The sequence below is a fragment of the Gobio gobio genome, assembly GCF_949357685.1.
Source record: "Gobio gobio genome assembly, chromosome: 21".
NCBI classification, from domain to species: Eukaryota; Metazoa; Chordata; class Actinopteri; order Cypriniformes; family Gobionidae; genus Gobio; species Gobio gobio.
The window spans coordinates 39,059,509-39,065,868 of record NC_137117.1 but is presented as its reverse complement, the minus strand read 5'-3'; positions in this window follow the sequence as shown (position 1 = coordinate 39,065,868).

Sequence of the window (6,360 nt, the reverse complement as noted above, 5' to 3'; positions counted from 1 at the left end):
GGGTTCCATATGTTGCGGTCCCCTCTAGGCTACCCCATATGTGTATTTTCCACGGTACCAGCTACCCTATTCGGCTAGCCCCGTGTCTTTCCCTCGACAGAGCTTCCTCTGTCGTCTCTGGCTGTGTTCTTCCCCCCCTGGAACCAGGTTGGGTCCACCCTAGAGACTGCCATTTGTTGCACTACCCTGTTAGGTTAGTCCTTATGTGTATTCCACCTCTCCTTCCATTGAAGGATGTGGTCCGCAGCGTACCATCTCCCGAGACGGGCACGCTTTCCCAGCGTTATCCAATAGTCACGCTGAGTGGGTCTTGCAGGAACAGCAGTGACTGTCCTTCCCTGCCCGGAGCCCTGACTCCCACTCTAACATAGGAATGGTCCAGCGAGCTCAGGCAGGACGCTGGAAGGGCCAGCCTCCTGGCGTGTTGGTAGGGATCCCAATTCGTCGGTCAGTTCCGACGTACGTCGAACGTGACCGACTGAAAGGGAACGTCTCGGTTACGTATGTAACCCTCGTTCCCTGAAGGAGGGAACGGAGACGTACGTCCCGTCGCCAGGTGCTGTGCTTCAGCTGAAGGCCGAGTCACTTATCTCGGCTCCTCAGTTGAAAAGCAATGATGCGGTATTCCACTTCCGTATTTATACCCGCGCTGCGGGGCGGTGCGTGGAATGTGTGAACCGCATGCCAATGTCCATTGGCTCGTTTTAATCACTCGAAGTAGGTCGGTCTCTGGAAACAGATCCCAATTCGTCGGTCAGTTCCGACGTACGTCTCCGTTCCCTCCTTCAGGGAACAAGGGTTACATACGTAACCGAGACGTTTTCAGAGTCTTTCCATTTAATCCCATTTTGTTCTAGGTCTTTGAGCTCTGATACAAATGGAGTCTAAAAAGTTGTCATATTTAGCTTAGTTGCACCAAACCATAAGCACGGCATACATATATTTGCTTGTCGATCTTTTGGTAGTAGAGCTATGATTTGACACTGAATAGGCCAAATCTGGTAGTTACTGCTTTCAAAAACAAAAACTTTTTGTAGAATGGGTCTGTGAGTTTAATGACCATCAATGTAAAAAAGAAATATTAAAAATTAAAAATAAACTTTTTGAACTTCATTTTTTTCTGTCCTTACTTTTAAAGATGTTTATGCAGAAGTTCTGGGAACAGTACCATCCAATTTAATAAATCCTTTGTAATCTTTGGAATTTTGTGGCTGTAATTCAAAATAAATAAACAAATCCTAATTAGAAATATAGCTACTCTAAATGAAACACTTCACAAATATTCTAATGTTCTGTTTTCACCTGTTCATTTTGTAGTCGCCTGTTCTTTGTTGTTTTGGGAACAGACAATTCTGTGTCTGTAAAATTGATAGTTTTTGAGGCTTCGTTTCCATGCCATGATGCCATGAGTCTGCAAGGTTTCCCTTTTCATATGAACTCATTATTACAAAATAAATAATAGACAAAATTGACTAACGATCTTGCTGCCCAATTAATTTGTCCTAGCCAATAGGAAGCTTTCATCACCAGCTGCATGCTGGTGTCATATCTAATTAATTTAGATAAAATAAGTCACTTAGCAAGTGTTGTGGTTGAATCATAGGTGTGTTGAATCTTACATTACGATTCTAGATGGAGAAATTCAGAGAAAGGGACAATTGGCCCAGGTAACCAGTCAGCCTGATCTTGACAGTGAGGATGGCTGGGTTAAAATCAACTGTCCCAGTACAAAAAGACCAAAGACACTTGCAGCTAAATTACTGCTGAATGGAGGTGTGTGCATTGTTTTTTTCTTTAGGAAGTTGTTTCTGTTGGCAGTTGGTCTGTTCAAGTATGTGATTTACATTTTTTTTTTTCAGATGTATACAAAGATATGGTGGAGAGAAAAAAAGGCTTTTCTGCAAGGAAAAGAGATATGGAGCTCTGCAAAAAGAGGGCAACGAATGAGGATAAGTTTATCTCTAGATGCCAAAAATATAAGATATCATACTTTGTGTACTACTGATTTTTTTGTTTGTTTGTTTGTTTTTTATCCAGACCAAGACCAAGAATCCAAGGCTTTATCAGGCAGCAAAGGCCCAGGCTGCGGAAGCCCTTAAGGCTGCCCTGATTAAAGAAAAGGCCATCAAAAGCACACAGCCTCTGGATGAAACTGACATGGACCTGGCTGAGCAGGAAAGTCCACAAGATGACAGTGTAAGTTGCTTGATTTTAAAAAGTTCTTTAAACTAAAATTTTCACATTTGCCTCAATGTATTTTACTGTTATGCAAATATTATAGTTGGTGCAAATATCCTTGTCCATATGTCTTATCAGTTTGTTAAAATTACTCAAATCTGAATCATTGTCTTTTAAATTCCAGTTACTTCAGTATGAGGGGGGGGGGGGGGGGGGGTACTGAACATCTTTTTCACATACAATTCAACTACAATTGCCAGCATTGGTAAGGTCTTTGAAGGAAGTTACAGAAGTTATTCTTGGTGGCTCTGAAACTTTCCCCAGAACAACATCAGACATTGTTTGCTAAGGTTTTTTTTGTCCCTGGTTTTTAGAATTCCCTAACTCATAGTAAAGTTTTGGTCCCAAAAAAGCCTACCAGAGGCTCAACAGAGCAAGAATGAGCATCTTTGCTCCGGAGCTTGCCATTTTAGTATTCTCAAAGGAAACTCTACAAGAATCCACTCTCACAGGAAAGTCTCGGCCAAGTGACCCACCAAAAAAGCAACTTGATAAGGAAAAGGTGTATGCCTTAACAGGTAAATTTTTTTTTATTGCTGCAGTACTAACATAGTTGCTTGTAACATCTGTGCAGTGAGGCAGATTCTGTTGACTTTCATTAAAGCTGTTCATTTATTCTTGGAAATGGCTAAAATTTAAGTATATTTAAATGTTATCCTCAGGGTGTGTTAATAATGTTTTCGATGTGACTTTCTTTTGGTGCAAATCAATGTTTGTGTGGTATGAACTAATGCATTTAGTTTTTGCTTATAGATGCCGTTATGGCAGAATTTCCTAACACAACTCCAGCGGATTTGCGAAATTGCCTACGACGCAAGTGCAACAATGAGCAATTTGCAAATAAAAGAGGTTTAATTAGTGGAATGTATTTTGTGATTTACATGTACAATAAAATGTACTTGCACACTACATTACTTGCATAATAAATGGCTGTGCAATTTTTTTTTTCCAACTGCTTGAGCACACAGTCATTCAAAACTGTAATTTTCTTTTTTCAAGGTAATACTTGGACCATTTAATTTAAGCACATTAATTAAATTATGAAAGCTATGCACTCTAGGAACACTAATATTTTTATATCTTACAACCCCAAATCAGAAAAAGTTGGGACAGTATGGAAAACGCAAAAAAAAAAGAAGTGATTTCTAAATTTACTTTGACTTGTATTTCATTGCAGACAATATGAACACAAAAAATGTCATGTTTTGTCTGGTCAACTTCATGTCATTTGTAAATATGCATCCTTTCCTGTCATTCAGACCTGCAACACATTTCAAAAAAGTTGGGACAGGAGCAATTTAGGGCTAAAATGGAGTTAAATAATGTAAAATAGAGGTAAAATGGTTAAATAATGATGTGATTTGAAACAGGTGATGTCAACAGGTGATTGTAATTATGATTTGGTACAAAAGCAGCATCCAAGAAAGGTCTAATCCTTTAGGAGCAAAGATGGGCCGAGGATCGCCAGTTTGCCAACAAATACGTGAGAAAATTATTGAAATGTTTAAAAACAATGTTCCTCAAAGAAAGATAGGAAGAGATTTGGATATTTCACATTCAACAGTGCATAACATAATTAAAAGATTCAAGGAATCTGGAGGAATTTCAGTGCGTAAAGGACAAGGGCACAAGCCTAAGCTGAACAACCGTGATCTCCGATCCCTCAGGCGGCACTGCATCAAGAATCTTCATTCATCTAGAAGCGATATCACCACATGGGCTCAGGACTACTTTGGCAAACCTTTGTCAAGTACCACAATATGTAGTTACATCCACAAATGCCAGTTAAAACTGTACTGTGCCAAAAGGAAGCCCTATGTTAACAGTGTCCAGAAGCGCCTTTGACTTCTCTGGGCTCGGAGGCATCTGGGATGGACCATCACACAGTGGAAACGTGTACTGTGGTCAGATGAATCAGTATTTCAGGTATTTTTTGGGAGGAATGGACGCCGTGTGCTCCGGACCAAAGAAGAAAAGGATCATACAGACTGTTACCAGCAACAAGTCCAAAAGCCAGGGTCTGTCATGGTATGGGGTTGTGTCAGTGCCCTTGGCAAAGGTAACTTGCACTTCTGTGAAGGCACCATTAATGCTGAAAAGTACATAGAGATTTTGGAGCATAATATGCTGCCTTCAAGAAGACATCTTTTCCAGGGACGTCCATGCATATTTCAAAAAGACAATGCAAAACCACATTCTGCACACATTACAAAGTCCTGGCTGTGGAGGAAGAGGGTACGGGTACTTGACTGGCCTGCCTGCAGTCCCGACCTGTCTCCAATAGAGAATGTGTGGTGCATTTTGAAGTGCAAAATGCGACAACGAAGACCCCGTACTGTTGCCCACCTTAAGACTGGTTTGCAGGAAGAATGGGACAAAATTACACCTGAAACACTTCATCACTTGGTGTCTTAAGTCCCTGAACGTCTTTTAAGTGTTGTGAAAAGGAATGGCAACATTACAAAGTGGTAAATGCTTTACTGTCCCAACTTTTTTTTTAATTTGTTGCAGGTCTGACAGGAAAGGATGCATATTTACAAATGACATGAAGTTGACCAGACAAAACACGAAATATTTTTTGTTCATATTGTCTACAATGAAATACAAGTCAAAGTAAATTTAGAAATCACTTTTTTTTTTTTTTTTTGCGTTTTCCATACTGTCCCAACTTTTTCTGATTTGGGGTTGTATGTTTTATGCATTTCTAATACGTTAAAAATGCATTTCTTTGAGGGAGAGAAATTCAGCTTGCACTGCAAAGACAAGCTCAATATTTGGGAGTTGTTCATATGAAATGTCAGTGTAAAGCAAATATTCATTCCTGGTGTATAAATCACTGTAAGTAGATTATGAAGAAATACCAATATTTTTTCAGTGCTCTCACGGTACTATTAAACAGAACTCCTAGAGTGCATGAAGTGTTTTTTAATGACACTTTAAGTTAAATTAAATCACACTTTTAGCACATTTTAGTGTTACCTAAAATACAAAAGAAGCCTGAGTTGAAGGTACTTCAAATGTCATTGCAATCAATTTGGAGTATACTACAATTTCAGCATACTACATCTCACTCAGTGTTATTACAATACAATTTTATTATGCTTGAAATGTGTTTTAATGTCACTATTAGTAAAATAATAGTATGGCCTCAGTTTATTATAAGTATAACATAAATGTATGTCCAACAGTGTAATTTAGTTGCAATTGTAATGTTATGAAAATACATTAGAAGTGCACATTGAATGTTCTGTTCTGTATATTGCAAAAATTAGGGTAGATGCTTAAGTTGTACTTAAGTATACTTGGAATAGTTCCACTTTAGCACAACAAAGTATATTTAACACAACTTTAGTTGGACCCCAGCACTACTTTAAGTGTACAAAAGTACAAAGTACAAAATTAGTTGGTCCAATTTAGCAGACTTAAAGTATTCCAATATATAGTGTGCAATAAATACATTTAGTTATATTAAAGTACATGTGAATAAATTGTACTTAAGTATAGTATTTTTTCACTAGGTTATGGCAGCTGTCAATCATCGTTAGGGCGGTCCTTCGGTGTCCAATCCGCTGCCAGTCTGCGGGTTTAAAAGCATTCCAGCGTGTCTTGTTTGGGCAGGGCAGCGTGGGCATCATGTGTTTGTTTGCTTGGTCTATCATTAAATTTAATCAGGAGTGTTAGTCATGTTTTTGTCGGTGATCTGAGTTGGCCGCTCTTTGTTGAGGCAAGCAGCTCACGCGACATACATGGTACCCGCAGTGTTTTCAAATGTTAGACATAGGTAAGGAGTGTCCTCCACCCCTTGTATTTTTGTTTTCTTAGTTGGAGTAGGGATAGGGCGTTGAATGCGCTGAAGATTTCGGTTTAATTTTCACATTTTTCTTTTGGTAGGTTAGAGGGATTAGGGTTGGCTTTAAAATTATTATTTGTTTTTTTTGTTCTTTGCTTTGGCTCCACTTTAGTTATTTTCCTCTACAATGCTTTCTTTTTATTTTTTACTTTATCACATTTTAAATAGCTTATTCACTGCATCTAGTGGCTTTGGCTTATTGTACTAATAAAGTATGAGTACTTTTCAATCATGGCTGTTTCTGCCTATTCCAGTTCACCAGCAGTAATGTA